This window comes from Anomaloglossus baeobatrachus, chromosome 1 (assembly GCF_048569485.1).
Source record: "Anomaloglossus baeobatrachus isolate aAnoBae1 chromosome 1, aAnoBae1.hap1, whole genome shotgun sequence".
Classification (NCBI taxonomy): domain Eukaryota; kingdom Metazoa; phylum Chordata; class Amphibia; order Anura; family Aromobatidae; genus Anomaloglossus; species Anomaloglossus baeobatrachus.
This window is the reverse complement of record NC_134353.1, coordinates 361894481-361916000: the sequence shown is the minus strand read 5'-3', so window position 1 is coordinate 361916000 and position 21520 is coordinate 361894481. Positions and strand designations below refer to the sequence as shown.

General features: G+C 44.4%; 1 long non-coding RNA gene across 1 annotated transcript; it reads left to right on the top strand.

Moving 5' to 3' along the window:
• Positions 1 to 15452: 15452 nt before the first annotated feature.
• Positions 15453 to 16514, top strand: LOC142292991 (uncharacterized). The gene is made up of 3 exons (XR_012751009.1): positions 15453 to 15538; positions 15835 to 16001; positions 16278 to 16514. It is a non-coding gene; the product is annotated as an uncharacterized LOC142292991 (long non-coding RNA).
• The last annotated feature ends 5006 nt before the right edge of the window (positions 16515 to 21520 follow it).

Below are 21520 nucleotides of genomic sequence, written 5' to 3'. Positions count from 1 at the left end.
GCACGGGATCCCATTGTGCTCCCTCTCTGCTACAGCGGTGCTCAGAATTTCGGTTTACAAGTTGTCGGTGTCAGCGTTATTGGACTGAGTGAGTACACAGTGACCCCTTTCCTCCCCAACGGCGCTCCTCTCTCGCCATCACCGAGCCCCGGGGTATTCCCCCTACCCACGGAGGGGTTAAACACCTGGCTGCCATCCCATCGCTTCCGGGCGCTCCCAACAGCAGCGGTGGTACTCCACCTTACCACACACCGTGCGTGGTGTCACGAACTCTAAATACAAAATCCCCTGTAAATACCACCCTTTTATTTCGAGTGTCCGCGCGACCCCTCCCGGGTCCGGAGACCCCTCGAGCCACCGCAGATCCGGATCCGAGCAGCAGCCCGGCTGCTGGCGCTGGGGTGGTACACATGTCTCCAGAATCACAAGCTGGTCACAACGTACGGACACTAAGCTGGCATATTTGCAATTTTCACTCTACATCATCCATATTCTGTTTTGAAAAAATCCGTGAGACCAAAATACGTTGCAACTATATACTGTATTAATTCTTTGAAGGTGTATTTTCCAAAATGGGGCCACGTTTGGGGTTCTTCTGCTGTTTTGGCATGTATCGACCCCTACAAATGACACCAACAATCTATTTCAGCTAAATGTATGCTCCAAAAGTCAGATATTGCTCCTCCTCTTTCAAGCCCTGCTATGAGGCCAAACAGTAGTTTCTAATCACATATGTGGTATCACTGCATTCAGGAGAAATTGCACAAGTTGTGGAGTTTATTTGTACCCACTACCCCTTGTAAAAATGAAAAATTTGATGCTAATATACATTTTACCTGTAAAAATAATTTCTTCTTTTTCCTCGGCCCAATGTTGTAAATCTATATGAGGCACTTGTGGATTCAAAATATTCACTACACCCCTAGATAAACTGCACAATTGGTATAGTATCCAAAATGTAGTCACATACGGGATTTGCTTTGCTGTTCTGTCTCTTCAGGAGCTCTGCTAATCTGACATGGTGTCAGCAATCAGTCCAGCAAAGATTTCACTCCAAGAGTCAAATAGTGCTACTATCTCAGCCCTGCCATAAGACCAAAAAGAAGTAGGGTCATCTTTTTCCTAATACCTTTTGTGAGAATTAAAAAATTGAGGCTAAATCAACATTTCAGTTGAAAAAAACATAAGTTTTCATTTTTGTGGCCCAATCGTCTAAATTTCTGTGAAGCACCTGTTGGTTAAAAATGATCACCCTACCCCTAGATTAATTTTTTGAGGGGTTTAGTTTCCAAAATGCAGTCACTTTTGGTGGTTCTCTGCTGTTTTGACACCACAGGCACTCAGCAAATGTGACATGGAATCCACAGTCTGTTCCTGCCAAATTTGTACAACTTCCCTTTCACACCCTGCCATCTGCCTAAACAGCACTTTTTAACCCCATATTGGATATTACTACATTTAGGAGAAATTGCATGACAAATTATGTGGTCTATATTACAATATTAATTTTGTGAAAATAAAAAATGTTAAGGTAAAGCAACAGTTAGTGCCAAAAATTAAATTTTTTACTTTTGCATCCCATTGTTAGAAATGTTTGTGAGGCACCTATTGGTAAAAACTGGTCAATATAACCCAAAATGAAATCCTTGTGGTGTATAGATTTCAAAATGGGGTAATTGTGAGGGGTTTATGCTGTTTGGGTATATCAGTGACTTTTCAAATGAAAAATGGCTTCCACAATTTATTCCAGCCAAAATTTCCCCAAACAATGTTATCCCTCTTCCGAGCCATGCCTCAAGTGAAAACAGTAGTTTTTTTATTGCATATAGGATAATGCTACATATGTGAGAAATAGTGCAATAAATTGTGTAGTTCATTATCTCTTATTACCTCTTCTAAAACTGAAAATTTAGGAAAAAATAATTTTATATTTTTTTTATTCCACTCCACGTTATAGTAGTACAGTAAATTATAACAATCCAAGTTTTGAAGGACCAAAAGAGGAGCACAGGGAGTCTCTCACTTATGTAAAACCCCTAATTACAAATATCTGATGTTACAAAAAAAATAACATCCCTCACCGCTCACTTGTGAGCTAATTGTTGAATTTCATTAGGGAATTATGTGTCTGTTTGTGATTCTGTGAAAAGGGAAAAAAAAAAAAAGTTAGTCTTGTGATTTAATTAGTAGGATTAGTCACACCTGTTTCTAGAAGCTTCTAGCAGCTTCTGGTAGTCATTGTACATCTATATAAACCAGCCAGTGCAAGCGAGGTGCTGAGTGTGCGAGGTGCTGAACTGAAGTAAAGTGCTGAATTTAAGATAAGTGCATAGTTTCAACATAATTACATAGTTTGAATTTATCCTTATACGTTTTCCATTGTTTTTTTTCTCTTTGTTTTACTACTTTAACGTTTATCCCCATTTAATAGGTGCTCCATGGACAATGCTACCAGGTGTGTATCTTGTCAGATGTATGCATGCCTTGAGCAGCCGTTCGAGGGTGACTATGTCTGCACTCGATGCAAGCATGTTGTGTATTTGGAAGCCAAGGTAACTGATCTAAATAAGCAGCTTGCAACACTAAGGGGCATCCTGGAGAGGAGTTTAGAGCTCACTGAGCTTTCTCTGGCTGGGGCCAGTGATATGGAGGAGGGTGGAGGTGGGGAAGATCAGGACCCAGAGGTAGGTAGCTGGGTAACAGTTAGAAGAAGAGGTAGGGGGAAAAGTGTCAGGGAGCCTAGTCCAGACCTGGCACAACCTAGTAAATATGCCTGTTTGGCTGATATTAGGAATGAAGGGCCTGGACTAGGGTCACTACAGCAGGATGTTGCTCCTAGCAACCAGGAAAACAACTGCTGTAGGAAGGAGGGAAATAGGAGTGCAGCAAAGCCCAGACAGATGTTGGCGGTAGGGGACTCTATAATTAGGCGGACAGACAGGGTCATCTGTCGCCGAGACCGTGAATGCCGAACAGTGTGTTGTCTGCCGGGTGCTCGGGTTCGGCATATTGCGGATCGGATAGAGAGATTGCTGGGTGGGGCTGGGGAAAACCCAGCGGTCATGGTGCACATTGGTACTAATGACAAAGTTAGAGGCAGGTGGAAGGTCCTTAAAAATGATTACAGGGAACTAGGAGAGAAGCTGAAGTCCAGGACCTCCAAGGTGGTGTTTTCAGAAATACTACCGATGCCACGAGCGTCACTAGAAAGACAGCGGGAGCTTAGGGAGATAAATATGTGGCTTAGAAATTGGTGCAGGAAGGAAGGGTTCGGGTTCATGGAGAACTGGGCCGACTTCTCAGTCGGCTACAGGCTCTACGGTAGGGACGGGCTGCACCTCAATGGGAAAGGTGCAGCTGTGCTGGGGGAGAAAATGGTCAGACGGATGGAGGAGCTTTTAAACTAGGATCGGGGGGGGAGGGAGGGTAGTGGAGCAAATAAGGGGAGAGAGAGCAGATAGAGACAGTGATACGGTAGGGGTCAATGAAGGATTAGGGGGGGATGGGACATACAAGGAACGTAGGGAGGCTAGGAGTAATAAAGGTGTTAATGGGATTAAATGTCTACTGGCAAATGCAGGAAGTCTTGCAAACAAAATGAATGAATTGGAGACTCTTATGTCAACCATGGATTATGATGTGGTGGGCATTACGGAAACCTGGCTGGATGAAAGCCATGACTGGGTGACAAACATACAGGGTTATAGTACATTTAGGAAGGACAGGAAAGGCCAAAAAGGTGGTGGGGTGTGTATATTTATTAAATCTAACCTAAAACCTGTGTTGTATGATGACATTGAGGGGAACAGCAACAATGTAGAGTCAGTATGGGTAAATGTACATGGGGAGGGGAATAATGGAAAAATGCTAATTGGAGTTTTGCTATAAGCCTCCTAACATACCTCAACAAATAGAGGGTGAAATGCTGGAACAAATTGAAAAGGCAGCTAATAATAATAATCGGGTTCTTATTATGGGGGATTTCAACTATCCAGACATACAGTGGGACATAGAATCTTCTGGTTCTGCTAAAAGCTGTAAGTTCTTATCTACTATTCAAGACCATTTCCTCTCTCAGATGGTAGGTGAACCGACCAGGGGAGATAATTTGCTAGATCTGGTCCTGTCAAATAGACTGGATACAATTTCAGATCTACAGGTCCGGGAGCACTTGGGCACCAGCGATCATAATATGGTAAGTAGTGATGAGCGAGCATGCTTGTTACTACTCGGTACTCGCACGAGTATCACTGTACTCGGGCTACTCGGCGGGTACCGAGTAATTTTGCAATACTCGTGCTTTACTCGTGGTCTTCATTTCTGCATGTTGGCGCTCTTTTGAGAGCCAGCTCTCATGCAGGGATTGGCTGGCAGACCACTGCAATGCCACAGCCCTGTTAGTTGTGGAATTGCAGTGATTGGCTGGCCTGCACAGCGTGACCGAGCCTTTATACCGGCCGGCGCGCTGTGCTCTGTACACAGCCATCTCATATTCCCTGCTTTCCACGCCCACAGGCGCCTATGATTGGTTGCAGTGAGACACGCCCCCACGCTGAGTGACAGGTGTCACACTGCACCCAATCACAGCAGCCGGTGGGCGGGTCTATACTGTGCAGTAAAATAAATAAATAAATAATTTTAAAAAACGGCGTGCGGTCCCCCCAATTTTAATACCAGCCAGATAAAGCCATACAGCTGAAGGCTGGTATTCTCAGGATGGGGAGCTCCACGTTATGGGGAGCCCCCCACCCTAACAATATCAGTCAGCAGCTGCCCAGAATTGCCGCATACATTATATGCGACAGTTCTGGGGCTGTACCCGGCTCTTCCCGATTTACCCTAGTGTGTTGGCAAATCGGGGTAATAAGGAGTTAATGGCAGCCCATAGCTGCCACTAAATCCTAGATTAATCATGTCAGGCGTCTCCCCGAGATTCCTTCCATGATTAATCTGTAAATTACAGTTAAAAAACACACACACCCGAAAAATCCTTTATTAGAAATAAAAAACACTAACAAAGTCCCTCATTACCAATTTATTAACCCCGACAAACCCTCCATGTCCGGCGTACTCCACGGACTCCGGCGTCGCGTCCAGCTCTGCTGCATGGAAGTGACAGGAGCTGCAGAAGACACCGCCGCTCCGGTCACCTCCACGCAGCTAATGAAGGGAATAGCGCGATCAGCTGCTGTCAGTCAGGTAACTCCCGGCCACCGCTGGATCCAGCGGTGGCCGCGATTAACCTCAGTGACAGCAGCTGATCGCTATACTCACCTCAGTTGGTGCATGGAGCTGACTGGAGCGGCGGTGAGTAGCGCGATCAGCTGAGCTGTCACTGAGGTTACCCGCGGCCACCGCTGCATCCACCGCTGGATCCAGGTAACCTCAGTGACAGCTCAGCTGATCGCTATACTCATCTCATTAGCTGCGTGGAGGTGACCGGAGCGGCGGTGTATTCTGCAGCTCCTGTCACTTCCATGCAGCAGAGCTGGACGCGACGCTGGAGGACTGTGGAGTACGCCGGACATGGAGGGTTTGTCGGGGTTAATAAATTGGTAATGAGGGACTTTGTTGGTGTTTTTTATTTCTAATAAAGGATTTTTCGGGTGTGTGTGTTTTTTAACTGTAATTTACAGATTAATCATGGAAGGAATCTCGGGGAGACACCTGACATGATTAATCTAGGATTTAGTGGCAGCTATGGGCTGCCATTAACTCCTTATTACCCCGATTTGCCAACGCACTAGGGTAAATCGGGAAGAGCCGGGTACAGCCCCAGAACTGTCGCATCTAATGTATGCGGCAATTCTGGGCGGCTGCTGACTGATATTGTTAGGGTGGGGGGCTCCCCATAACGTGGAGCTCCCCATCCTGAGAATACCAGCCTTCAGCCGTATGGCTTTATCTGGCTGGTATTAAAATTGGGGGGACCGCACGCCGTTTTTTTTAATTATTTAATTATTTATTTCACTGCACAGTATACACACGCCCACCGGCTGCTGTGATTGGGTGCAGTGAGACAGCTGTCACTCAGTGTGGGAGCGTGTCTCACTGCAACCAATCATAGGCGCCGAAAAGCAGGACAGCAGGGAATAGGAGATTGATTAATGAGCGGCCGGCTTTTTCAAAAGAGGAAAAGCCACCGGAGTTTGAACAGCTGTGCAGCGCCGCGGCAGTGATCGGGGAACGGTAAGTAAGAGAGAGGGGGGGGAACTGACCGACAGACTGTGAGAGGGGGACAGACAAGACAGAGAGAGACAGACCGACGGACTGAGGGAGATAGAATAAAAAAAAAAAAATGACCGACATCGCTAGTAAAAAGCACAAAACGTGCGTTTTGGACATCGGAGTGCCACACAAGGTTTTCATGTAAAATCTTTCATGTATTAATCTCAAAAAGTAACATACACCAGCTCTATCTCACTATTGGGTATGTGCCCTTAACATTTCCACCATGAAAATTCATTTTGGTGTCATTTTGGAAGGTTTTCTGGTGAGTCCGTAAAAATGGCGTAAAACTTGGACAAAATTGTTCACAGCTGTGACTTTTGAGTGATAAATGCTTCAAGGGGTCTTCCCCATGCTGATGCCATGTCATTTGAGCACTCTTCTGAGACTTTTGTGACATTTTTAGGGTTTCTACATGCTGCCGGGGGGTCATTTCACAAAAATACTCGGGTCTCCCATAGGATAACATTGGGCTCGGTGCTCGGGCCGAGTACACGAGTATCTTGGGAGGCTCGGCCCGAGCTTCGAGCACTCAAGCTTTTTAGTACTCGCTCATCACTAATGGTAAGCTTCAACATAATATTCAATAGAACATTTCAAAGGGGGAATGCTAAAACCTGGAATTTTAGGAAAGCTGATTTCAACAAATTAAGGGAAGAGCTTAAATGTGTAGATTGGGACAAAGCCATGGTAACTGGGGATACCGAACATAAATGGGGTAAGTTTAAGGATATACTACAAGAGTCCTGTAAAAAACGTATACCCTCTGGTAATAAAATGTCCAGGAATAAAAAGAAACCACTATGGATAAATAAGACTGTACAAAGTATACTAAAACAAAAACAAAGGGCATTTAAAATCTTAAAGGCTGAGAATACAGAAATAGCATTTCAGAAGTATAAAGATATCAATAGGAAATGTAAAAAAGAAATCAAAGAAGCAAAATTAGCTACTGAAACAAAAATCGCAGAAAATAATGATAACTGACAAACAGCATGGATTCATGAAAGATAAGTCGTGTCTAACCAACCTGTTGGGGTTCTATGAGGGGGTAAGTGCAAACCTGGATATTGGTAATGCAGCTGATGTGATTTATTTGGACTTTGCAAAGGCATTTGATACTGTACCACATAATAGCCTTATACTAAAGCTCCAGAAGCAAGGACTAGGGGACACAATATGCAACTGGGTAAGGAATTGGCTAAAAGATAGGAAACAAAGAGTAGTCATAAATGGTACATTCTCTAAATGGGCTATAGTCAGCAGTGGGGTGCCGCAGGGATCTGTGCTTGGAGCGATTCTTTTTAATCTCTTTATTAATGACCTTGTGGATGGGATTGATAGTACAGTGTCAGTCTTTGCCGATGGCACCAAACTATGTAGGATATTAAAAACTGACCTGGATAGTACAATATTACAAAAAGATCTGGATAAGATGTCAGAATGGGCAGATACTTGGCAAATGAGATTTAATGTTGATAAATGTAAAGTAATGCACCTAGGAAGGAGTAATCCTATAGCTGCGTATACATTAAATGGAAGTAAACTCGGGACTACAGAACAGGAGAAGGACTCGGGTATTCTCATTACAAATAAGCTGAGCAGCAGCACTCAATGTCAAGCAGCAGCTGCAAAAGCAAACAAGATTTTAGGGTGTATAAAAAGAGAGATTAGATCCCAACGTATTGTTACCCCTCTATAAATCACTTGTAAGGCCACATCTGGAATACGGGATCCAGTTTTGGGCTCCACATTTTAAAAAGGACATTCAGAAGTTAGAGTCAGTTCAAAGGCGGGCAACTAGACTATTACAAGGAATGGAAGGCCTCCCATATGATGACAGGTTGAAAAAGTTAGATATGTTTAGCTTAGAAAAAAGACGTCTCAGAGGAGATCTCATTTATATGCATAAATACATGTGTGGTCAATATAAAGGACTGGCACATGACTTATTTCTTCCAAAGACAGTACTAAGGACCAGGGGGCACTCACTGCGAGTGGAAGAAAAGCGATTCCAACAGCTAAATAGGAAAGGGTTCTTTACAGTTAGAGCAGTCAGACTGTGGAATGCCCTACCACAAGAGGTAGTAATGGCAGATACTATAACAGCTTTTAAAAAAGGGCTGGATGATTTCCTCAGTACACAAAACATTGTTGGTTATAAATGACTTAGTGACTAAATGTAGAACTGGTGGAGGAAGGTTAAACTAGATGGACCTAGGTCTTTTTTCAACCTAAGTAACTATGTAACTATGTAACTTTCCGGTCACTGTCAGGTCCTCTTCTTTGCATGTCAAGATCAGAGCTCACTGAACTTCCTAAGGTTGAAACATCATCACAAACGTATGATGTGCAATATGCTCTGGCATGGATGTGGCCAGAAGACCTGGCCTATATTGAAGAGGCCAGGATTGCGGCCACGATGACTAAAAGAAGAGGATAGGAATACAAGGTGAGTATTGGTTAAAAAAAAATCTAATGCTTACATCTCTGGCCTATTTCTTCCACTGTGACGCTTCACATCTCCAAGACTTCCATCCAAGCACCAGAGGGTACTGCATATCATAATTTGCGACATTATGTGCAGTGACCTCTGAGACCTGGACTCAAGTCCTTGGCTATAGTAAAGAGGCTTGGAAATGTGGCATGCCTGAAAACTTAAGAGGAACAATTAGCGAGCAGCAGGGTGGCAAAAGCAGTCAATGATGAGGTATTAGTTTTTTGGGGGGCTTTCCCGGCTCTGTTCCGACTTACATACATATCAGGGTTACAAACAAATCTACAGAATGCATCTTGCTCGTAATCTGGCTATATACTGCCTGTTTTTAGACAGAATAAAATAATAACAAATAAAGAAATTTATAATTGGGACAAAGCAAGTTGTTTAAATTAAATAAAGCACATATAGGGCTAATTTATTTTTATCTTTTTTTATTTCAGATGTAATGCACTTAGGTTGCACAAATTCCATCCTAAACATCCACTTGGATTCCTTATAGAGTAGTTTATTCTCATCTCATCTCACCTCTCACTAGGGATCTCACCAACTCCATTCCTGATGGACCGCCTACATAGGCCTCAAATCTGAGTATCCCACTGATAGCTGGTTTCTCCAATATATTCACAAATTGTGCATCTATATTCCCTGCTAGTCTTTCATAAATCATTTTTAGGGCAAGGGTAGATTGCCGAATACATAACACTAGTAGATTTAGAATAAATGAAATTGCATATCTTATACGAATGTCCCATAGTGGTGCAAGTAAAATTTTTGCTCACAAATATTGACAAGAAAGACAATTTCTACATCTTAAACACCTCGGGGTTTTCCTATCCATTCTTATTCTTGGCGGACAAAGGGGAGCAAAATGACTCTTCATGAATCGATGTTTAAAGGGAACCTGTCTCATTTGGAGACTATAAGCTGCGGCTACTGTGATGCCCTGGACTAGCCAGGTAGTCACATACATACCAACATACACACCCCCCACCCTAGACAGTTACAACAGTCAACCAAAAACCCTTGTTGCCTCCCTCCAGGGTCTGATGTCCACACCAGGTGGGGCAGAGCCAGGCAGTTCACAGGCCTGGAGGCGGGAAAAGCAGTAGATAGAGTTTGGAGGTGAAAGTAGGAGGACACGAACTGCAAGTGTCTGGGTCGGAGCCCAGGCACTGACAGCAAGGTTGGCAGACGGTGGTGGCCGTCTGCAGGAGTTAGCGGAACTCTGCAGAGCCGTAGGACCGGGGCTGGGCGGTGGCCCACTGGTACCGAACCGGGGAGTGGAGTGAAGCTAAGCACACAGGCAGGGCCATCGGACCCCGACCAGGCTTGGAGCCGCCGACAATAGTCAAATCCGAGTGTGACAGGAACCCCAGGGGTTTCCCAACAACCAAGACCCGACAGAAGGCAACAGTCCACACCGAGAGGATATACAGCCACCACCACAGGCTAGAGATCCAAGGGCCAGCGCCTGCGGGCAAAATGGGCTCCTACGGCACCTATACGCCTGGCAGCGGACTTCCGGTGGGCAACCACAGGAGTCAGAACATTCTAAAAGGTGCAGGGAAAGACAGCCACCATCACCTGTCCGGGGAGAGCACAACAACACTGCAGCCGGCTGCGGGACCCGTCCATCCGGCCGTTTTGGTTTGCCAGAGACTCTGTCATTGATTGTCTGAGTGAGTACACCAGTGCCGTCTGGCACCGCGCCACGCTGTCCCTGCAACCCTGCACCCCAGCCATCCAGCCTCCCCATTACACCACCGGGCCCCGGGATCACCAACCCCCCTACCCACGGAGGGGACAACATCCTAGCTGCTCCATACCATCTCTCCCGGGATCCCCGTCACCAGCAGCGGTGGTGCCATCATCACCACGTCCAGTGGGTGGTGTCACGAACTCTCTCCCCAAACAAACCATCCCTTTTCACTCATGGGTGAGGAGCGCTGCTCGAGTCCCCGGGTCCGGCTCACTGCTCGAGCCACCGAGCAGCAGCAGCAGAAGCCCCGGACCCGAGCGTGGCGAGCGCGTCCCCTCCACCCGCGACACTACCACCACTGAGCTCTTATATACTGTGTTGCGCGGGAGGACGGTTAGAGCCAAAACTAATATAAGCTCTAACATCTCCCAAGGTCCCCTGAGCAGGTGGTAACACTACAGAAGGACGAGTGGACGACACAGCTTCAGAGAACACAAAACCTACAAGGCGGTGTTAACGTGACACATGCCGGCAAACAGGACCTCTCTTGTTAACAGCACAGAGAGGATCCTGCAGGTGACTGTCTGTGCACGAACAGGGCACACCTGGACAGGAGATACAGCTCAGTTAACTCCACTGAGCTGCCACTTAAAGACTGGATTGGTGGAGGAGAAGCGGGGTGACTAGCCCTAACAGTACGACAAAAGGAGAGAGGAAGGGCACTACCCAGTGGGATCACCTGGTATACAAAATTTATGTAAGACAAAAGGAGAGAAAAGAGTATACCAACACACGGGATCACCACAATATTAACCAATGTATATTAAATTTTTATTAGGTTATTAAAGAACCAGAACACGAGACACATGTCTCCACACTGAAAAATTACTATAAGACACACAATGACACAAGTTAAAAACATTTAAAAAGCCATAGGCATAACAAACATGTCCGCCAGGAACCAGAAATACAATCATGTACAATTTCTTTATATATAATTATAGTAGGGGCACTCCAATCATTAGTATACAAGGCCCGTATCCGGTATAGAGAAATAGTAGATGTGAACAAGTGCACTAAAGTCCACAACAATGTATAATTAGCAGCATATGGTAAATTTTAACATGGAAACACTTGTGCAGATAAACACATCTCCAGTTATAGATGAGCAGTATAGGCTTTTATAGAAAATTACTAGAGTCTATATGGGCACAAGAACATCCCAGTGCTGTATGAGTGGTAACATATAGCGAATCATAAGATAGAGACACTTAGATTGTACTGATATACAAAACCTATGCTATATACATAAAATGATATAGATCCATAGCACAAAGTACATCCAGGTCCCCATCGATACACAATAGTGCTACAACCACAATATCTTCTCACAGGTGTATCCTGAAAAGAACGCCTATTAAGTGCAAGATGACATAAATTCAGAAAGCAATTCTATCTGCTCAGTAAAAATGCTCATATTATGCTGCCACATATAGCCAGAGTCCTGGATGCTTCAAGCTACCACTGATATATACGGTGCAATTGAGAACAGCAACCAGGCTACAGGCAATACAGACCCGGACCTATATCCATCATCCCATATAGTACATAGCAAGCATGCTGGTGGGGTGGATGAGAGGAGCGACCCAAGGGGTTCCTGGCATGGACACCCCACGCGTATCGCCACGTATCCAGTGGCTTCCTCAGGGGAAAAGAAGGCGATGTGACATGGCCATGTGTGTCCTTTTTAAGGAAGTGTAATCAGTGCTTACCCGCAGCTGCACGATTTTTCGTATTGGAGGTGAACCTCCGATGGCGGCCGCCATCTTGTTTGATCACATGATGTGGAGAGCGTCCTCCCCCATCTTCTACTGCGCATGCGCGAGTCAAATATCGCTTAGATAGACACAAAATGTGTTCAAGGAGCAGCGCTTCTCCTTGCTATCTATTAGCGAAATTTATAGCTGACAGATGGTTATTATATTTCCAAGCGCATCGCAATATGCTAATACCTTTAGTAGCACAGTCCATACTATGCGCATGCGCTGTTTAGATAGAGGGGAAAACAAAGATGGAGTATTAACCCCTTTGCTGCTGGAACACTTTAAATGTCAGCAGATTCGCTGTTTACTTTGAAGAAAATTTCTCAGAAGAGCACGGGCTAAAATAAGCAGAATGGCATATCCATTAGGAGAATTCTATCATGTATCACATCGATACTACATGCAACATGTCCATAAGCACCAGTGAGTCCTCCACTGGTTAATACAAGATGCCGACATCCATGACCCATAGAGTAAAGCTAGATAATTCCAGCTAACAGAGTTATATGATTCTTGACAAAAAACAGATCACCAGAAGATGGATAATATCAACCATAGGTCAAGGGAAAAAAGCGGTAAAACCGGTAAAAGTCACACAATATAAAGCTAGATAATACCAGCCAGTAGAGTTATGTGGTTCCTACATAGAACAGAAAATTAGATATCGAAAAATGGATCTAACGGACCCAACTTGGGGAAAATCATTAGGTGTTAAATGATAACGTATACACCAAGCATAATTATTTATGTAGTTCTTCCATAGAGAAGAACACCGGGTGTCAAGTAAATGTAATAGACCCAGCATAGAGAGAATTATTAGATGTTAGAGCATGACATATACACCACCCGTGCCCTGGTTCACACATGTCACACACAATACATCGTGGATACGTATAGATTCCCAACGACTACAACGTATTACCAAGGCATATAAGTTCCCATTGACTAGAGTGTGTTATCAAGGCATAGAGTTATGTTAGTTAGTATACGGTCAAAATGTTGTAGTACCAGATGTCTAAAAAAGACCAATAAGTATCCATCAGTGATGGCTCATACTTATAGCCATAATGGCATCCCCAAGGATACCATCAGATGTATATGTTTGAGATGTAAAGAACAAACAGAGATTGGAGTGGCACGCGGATTAGAACAGCATGCAAGAGTGACATGTATATAAGATATAAGATATCATCCAGAGGCACACGGGAGGTTAGTGAGATCTCATATAATTAACCCGAGTAATACCAGCAGATGGAATTGCCATAAACTAGATTAATATATACGGTCAGTACAACCAGGTGGAATCCAATTAAACCAGAACAAAAAGCACAGGGGGAGCCCACTCTTTGCCACATACATGTGTGACACGAGAAATCTTATAAGATACCACATTAGTATTGTGAATAGCAAAAAACAATACTAGGGGTGCTCCCCACAGCTGAAGTAGCTTAATAACATCCCGGATGTCCTTGTAGTATAGCGTCTACTCCCACATTTCCCATATGCTCATCCGTCCATAATATGTATATTCAGGGTAAAGTCTCTAATATCCAACGACGATAAGTCTTGTCAGATAGAGAAGGGTCCTTTATGGTTCTTCATAATTCCCTGTTCCATGTTCTCTTCTTATCCTCTTCCTAGTTTCCCCATACATGATCTTCTAGATGGGGAAAAGGCAAATGGGCTTTAGTAAAAAATGGTGGAATTCATCAAATAGCATTATAGAACCCTGTATAGAGCAACTCCTCATTAAGACCATGTGGGGCTAGACTCTTAAGGGTATAAATCCACCTTGATTCTTTTTTAAGCAATTCTTTAGTAGCATTCCCACCTCTAATGTTCTGTTTGATTGAGTCCACAATGAGCACTTTGACTGTAGTATACCGCCCTTTATGGTGCATAAGAAAATGGGAGGCTACTGAGGTCAGCACCTTACCCTTTTTCAGGTCGGTTTCCGCTGTATTTATGTTGGAGAAGTGTTGTTGTATCCTCTTCCTCACTTCCTGTGTAGTTTCACCGACGTAGATTTTCGGGCAATCGCAGACAAGGATATAGATGGCATTCCTCGTACGACAGTTGTAATAGGATCCGCAGGTGATTCGTCTAGGAAAGATCAGTAAAGAGATGCCAGTTGAGATGTATCTAAGAGAGGCTATGAGACAACTCTCTAATACTGAGTGTTATACGGTATTACCTTCCGACCCTACCTGTGTTTTCAAAAAGAAACTGGATGGATTGCTTTCTACGGCTCACGAACATGACATAATCTCCTTGAAGGAAAGGAACTTTTTAACAACCAAGTTCCCAGTTATACCCACCTTCTATATGTTACCTAAAATTCACAAGGGTCGCCCGGAACCTCCGGGCAGACCAATAGTGTCAGGAATTGGTGGCATGTTCGAGAGGCCCTGCATATATTTGGATTTTTATCTCCAGCCTTTGGCGCAATCCTCACCATCTTACGTTAGAGACTCTACCCATCTAATTGAACAGCTCACCAAACTTAAAGTCCCATCTAGTACTTTGTTGGTAACACTTGACGTGGAAGCCTTGTATACTTCAATTGACCATGAGGCAGGATTACGAGCAGTGTCATATTATTTGGACCGTAGAACCACCGGCAATAGAAGACACGATTCCTTTGTCCTAGACCTTCTCCATCTGGTATTGGATAAAAATTATTTTGTCTTCGATAGAAAATATTACCGGCAGACATCTGGGACCGCTATGGGGGCGTGCTGTGCGCCACCCTATGCTAATATCTTTTTAGGGTGGTGGGAGGAGACACAGGTGTACATCCTGGAGCACTATAAATCCCATGTGATACGGTGGTTCAGATATATAGACGATATCCTGTTCTTTTGGTCTGGATCTCGGGGGGACTGTGAAAATTTCATTGCCACCCTGAATGATAACACTCTTAATATTCGGCTAACCTCCAGCATAGCCAGGGAGACGGTGGAATTTTTGGACCTGCGAGTCTCTAAGGGAGTAGGAGAGAACATCACTACCACATTATATCGTAAACCAACGGCTACTAACAGCCTTTTACACTATGATAGTTTCCACCCCACTCATGTCAAGAACGGGATACCCAAAGGCCAATTTATGAGGGTAAAAAGAAATTGCAGTGACAAATCTGATTTCGAAATACACGCTTCTGATCTAACCAACAGATTTCGCGCAAGGGGATATCCAAAACAAGTGGTCTCCGGAGCTCTACAGGCCTGTAGAACTATGACAAGACATACTCTATTACAACCAAGACTACGAAATAAGCGAACCACAGTGAGTATTATCACCCCCTTCCATAATCAATGGCAAGATCTATATGGACTTTTACAAGATAATTGGGACATACTTTTGAGTGATAAAAAACTGACCCCTTTTATTGGAGATAAGCCTAATTTAGTAGCAAGACGTGCCCAGAATCTGAGAGGTATCCTCTCCAAGAGCCATTTCTCAAGACCAACACAAAGTTTGGGAACGGGCATAAGACTAAAGGGCACATTTCCCTGTGGGGCATGTACAGTGTGTCCATACATGTTGGCAAGTGATTCCATCTCTTTACTGATCTTTCCTAGACGAATCACCTGCGGATCCTATTACAACTGTCGTACGAGGAATGCCATCTATATCCTTGTCTGCGATTGCCCGAAAATCTACGTCGGTGAAACTACACAGGAAGTGAGGAAGAGGATACAACAACACTTCTCCAACATAAATACAGCGGAAACCGACCTGAAAAAGGGTAAGGTGCTGACCTCAGTAGCCTCCCATTTTCTTATGCACCATAAAGGGCGGTATACTACAGTCAAAGTGCTCATTGTGGACTCAATCAAACAGAACATTAGAGGTGGGAATGCTACTAAAGAATTGCTTAAAAAAGAATCAAGGTGGATTTATACCCTTAAGAGTCTAGCCCCACATGGTCTTAATGAGGAGTTGCTCTATACAGGGTTCTATAATGCTATTTGATGAATTCCACCATTTTTTACTAAAGCCCATTTGCCTTTTCCCCATCTAGAAGATCATGTATGGGGAAACTAGGAAGAGGATAAGAAGAGAACATGGAACAGGGAATTATGAAGAACCATAAAGGACCCTTCTCTATCTGACAAGACTTATCGTCGTTGGATATTAGAGACTTTACCCTGAATATACATATTATGGACGGATGAGCATATGGGAAATGTGGGAGTAGACGCTATACTACAAGGACATCCGGGATGTTATTAAGCTACTTCAGCTGTGGGGAGCACCCCTAGTATTGTTTTTTGCTATTCACAATACTAATGTGGTATCTTATAAGATTTCTCGTGTCACACATGTATGTGGCAAAGAGTGGGCTCCCCCTGTGCTTTTTGTTCTGGTTTCATTGGATTCCACCTGGTTGTACTGACCGTATATATTAATCTAGTTTATGGCAATTCCATCTGATGGTATTACTCGGGTTAATTATATGAGATCTCACTAACCTCCCGTGTGCCTCTGGATGATATCTTATATCTTATATACATGTCACTCTTGCATGCTGTTCTAATCCGCGTGCCACTCCAATCTCTGTTTGTTCTTTACATCTCAAACATATACATCTGATGGTATCCTTGGGGATGCCATTATGGCTATAAGTATGAGCCATCACTGATGGATACTTATTGGTCTTTTTTAGACATCTGGTACTACAACATTTTGACCGTATACTAACTAACATAACTCTATGCCTTGATAACACACTCTAGTCAATGGGAACTTATATGCCTTGGTAATACGTTGTAGTCGTTGGGAATCTATACGTATCCACGATGTATTGTGTGTGACATGTGTGAACCAGGGCACGGGTGGTGTATATGTCATGCTCTAACATCTAATAATTCTCTCTATGCTGGGTCTATTACATTTACTTGACACCCGGTGTTCTTCTCTATGGAAGAACTACATAAATAATTATGCTTGGTGTATACGTTATCATTTAACACCTAATGATTTTCCCCAAGTTGGGTCCGTTAGATCCATTTTTCGATATCTAATTTTCTGTTCTATGTAGGAACCACATAACTCTACTGGCTGGTATTATCTAGCTTTATATTGTGTGACTTTTACCGGTTTTACCGCTTTTTTCCCTTGACCTATGGTTGATATTATCCATCTTCTGGTGATCTGTTTTTTGTCAAGAATCATATAACTCTGTTAGCTGGAATTATCTAGCTTTACTCTATGGGTCATGGATGTCGGCATCTTGTATTAACCAGTGGAGGACTCACTGGTGCTTATGGACATGTTGCATGTAGTATCGATGTGATACATGATAGAATTCTCCTAATGGATATGCCATTCTGCTTATTTTAGCCCGTGCTCTTCTGAGAAATTTTCTTCAAAGTAAACAGCGAATCTGCTGACATTTAAAGTGTTCCAGCAGCAAAGGGGTTAATACTCCATCTTTGTTTTCCCCTCTATCTAAACAGCGCATGCGCATAGTATGGACTGTGCTACTAAAGGTATTAGCATATTGCGATGCGCTTGGAAATATAATAACCATCTGTCAGCTATAAATTTCGCTAATAGATAGCAAGGAGAAGCGCTGCTCCTTGAACACATTTTGTGTCTATCTAAGCGATATTTGACTCGCGCATGCGCAGTAGAAGATGGGGGAGGACGCTCTCCACATCATGTGATCAAACAAGATGGCGGCCGCCATCGGAGGTTCACCTCCAATACGAAAAATCGTGCAGCTGCGGGTAAGCACTGATTACACTTCCTTAAAAAGGACACACATGGCCATGTCACATCGCCTTCTTTTCCCCTGAGGAAGCCACTGGATACGTGGCGATACGCGTGGGGTGTCCATGCCAGGAACCCCTTGGGTCGCTCCTCTCATCCACCCCACCAGCATGCTTGCTATGTACTATATGGGATGATGGATATAGGTCCGGGTCTGTATTGCCTGTAGCCTGGTTGCTGTTCTCAATTGCACCGTATATATCAGTGGTAGCTTGAAGCATCCAGGACTCTGGCTATATGTGGCAGCATAATATGAGCATTTTTACTGAGCAGATAGAATTGCTTTCTGAATTTATGTCATCTTGCACTTAATAGGCGTTCTTTTCAGGATACACCTGTGAGAAGATATTGTGGTTGTAGCACTATTGTGTATCGATGGGGACCTGGATGTACTTTGTGCTATGGATCTATATCATTTTATGTATATAGCATAGGTTTTGTATATCAGTACAATCTAAGTGTCTCTATCTTATGATTCGCTATATGTTACCACTCATACAGCACTGGGATGTTCTTGTGCCCATATAGACTCTAGTAATTTTCTATAAAAGCCTATACTGCTCATCTATAACTGGAGATGTGTTTATCTGCACAAGTGTTTCCATGTTAAAATTTACCATATGCTGCTAATTATACATTGTTGTGGACTTTAGTGCACTTGTTCACATCTACTATTTCTCTATACCGGATACGGGCCTTGTATACTAATGATTGGAGTGCCCCTACTATAATTATATATAAAGAAATTGTACATGATTGTATTTCTGGTTCCTGGCGGACATGTTTGTTATGCCTATGGCTTTTTAAATGTTTTTAACTTGTGTCATTGTGTGTCTTATAGTAATTTTTCAGTGTGGAGACATGTGTCTCGTGTTCTGGTTCTTTAATAACCTAATAAAAATTTAATATACATTGGTTAATATTGTGGTGATCCCGTGTGTTGGTATACTCTTTTCTCTCCTTTAGCCCTAACAGTACCTCACCACATTGTCTTGGTGTGACGGGTATCGCCGCCTAACCCTGCCTACCACTTCCAGACTGTAATGGCGTAATGGCGTTGGCCGCAATGTGGCTGCACTGCTCTGACACAACTACAGAGCTGAAATGACACACGCGCAGCCATGTGCGTCATCCAGGACCTTTTAAAGACTAAGCCCTGCCCCAAGTCCAGCACCAGATAGCAATGGCACCGGCAGCGGCCAATCAGAGACCGCTACATCACCAGTGATGTCATCAATGGTCAATGCGGGACTGCCACGTCACAAGATGACGTCATCGACGGCCAATCAGAGGCCACCGCATCACCGGTAACATCAGCAACGGCCAATCAGAGGTCGCCACGTCACTGGTGACGTCACGAGCATATGCAATAGCGCGAATCCCGCACATAGAGCCAGGAGACGCAGCGGGAACCCACTCGTGCAGGTGGGGTAAAAACAGGGACTTAAGGGGGCTTTACACGCTGCGACATCGCTAATGCGGAGTCGTTGGGGTCACGGAATTTGTGACGCACATTCGGCCGCATTAGCGATGCCGCTGCGTGTGACACCGATAAGCGATTTTGCATCGTTGCAAAAACGTGCAAAATCGCTAATCGGCGACATGGGGGTCCATTCTTAAAAATCGTTACTGCAGCAGTAACGAAGTTGTTCCTCGTTCCTGCGGCAGCACACATCGCTGCGTGTGACGCCGCAGGAACGAGGAAGCTCCCCTTACCTGCCTCCCGGCTGCTATGCAGAAGGAAGGAGGTGGGCGGGATGTTACGTCCCGCTCAGCTCCGCCCCTCCGCTGCTATTGGGCGGCGGTTCAGTGACGCTTCAGTGACGTCGCTGTGACGCCGCACGGACCGCCCCCTTAGAAAGGAGGCGGTTCGCCGGTCACAGCGACGTCGCCGGACAGGTAAGTATGTGTGACGGCTCTGTGCGATGTTGTGCGGCACGGGCAGCGATTTGCCCGTGTCGCACAACAGATGGGGGCGGGTACCCACACTAGCGATATCGGGACCGAAATCGCAGTGTGTAAAGTAGCCTTTAGCCTCAGAACATGCAAAGGTCCTGGACACCTGACACTTAGCAGCCAGGCGCCTGGAACGGCGAGCAAGTGGTGCAGGAGAGTAAGCAGGCATCACAGCAGGGAATGAAGATGGAGCAGGAGCAGTTCGAAGTTCGGGTGAACATTGAACCGTAACGTATTGCATTCCAGAATACTGTATATATGAGCCCACTGGTTGCTGTGGCTTATAGTCACCAAATCTGGTGACAGATTCCCTTTAAGACTTCTACATTCACATAAAGTGACTGGGGGTTTCACAGTCAATAGCTCAATATTTTTCCACAATACATCTTCTATGGATGCACTCATTTCAAAAGTACCACTGACCTGTAGATTCGAACACGTATTTGCCGCATTAGTCTAAGTTCACACAGGGCATCTTTTGCTGCATTTTTGGTGTGTTTTTGAGGTCATAACGATCAACCTAAATGCATTCATTTCCTTCTCCCAAAAAAGTGTATGAGATTTTGTTTTACCTGTCCACACTGGGCATCTTTTGTTGGCTGCATCTTGGCTGCGTTTTTGAAGATGCACCCAAGATACAGCATGTTAATTCTTTTTGCATTTTTCCAGCATTTTTGAGCCTTTCCAGTCAATAGATTTGACTTAAAAAAAACCTTGGGCAAAACGTGGTAAAAACGTGGTAAAAACGTTGCTTTTTTTATGCGTTTTTGATGCAGTGCGTTTGTGGTAAAAAAAAAAAAAAAAAAAAAAGTGCCGCGTGTGAACATACCCTTGGAATCAACTCCATGAGAGATAGGGGCAATAATAATCATCTATCTCTATTGAACGCCATCTTATAGAATGTCCTGAGGGTTCTGTATGTGTACTGTCATCTACATAACCTTACTGTGTAAGGCTACTTTCACACATCCGGTTTGAGCAGTGCATCGCATCCTTTGCATACGTTTTTACATGCGGCCAGTCCGTTTTTTTCTGATTGCGGCATGCTACTGAGCATGCGCAGTGGAAGAAACCGCATGCGGCGGCTGGATGCGGTTATTTCCGCATTGCGCCGCATCCGGCGTCCATAGGCATGCATTGAAAAAATGCGCCGCAGCGGCCGGATGCGGCGCAATGCGTTTTTTTTTGCCGGACCAAAAAACCTTGCAGGCAACGTTCCATCCGGCCGCGGCATCGGCTAAATCTGCCGCATGCGGCAAAAACCGGACCGAACGCAAGCCCATGCGGCACAATACGGCACTAATGTAAGTCTATGCAAAAAAACCTGCAACCAGCGGCGAAAAAAACGGTTGCGGTTTGTCTGCCGAGCGCCGTATTGTGCCGCAGAGAAAAAACCGGATGTGTGAAAGTAGCCTAAGTCCCTAGGTCTGTTTTAAAATTTAAAAAATAAATAAACAACTAAGTTGTGAGCAGTTAACTCCTCAGACAGATACTGTTCCTTTGGTGTTCCCCTCATGCGTTGCTTTGGATGAC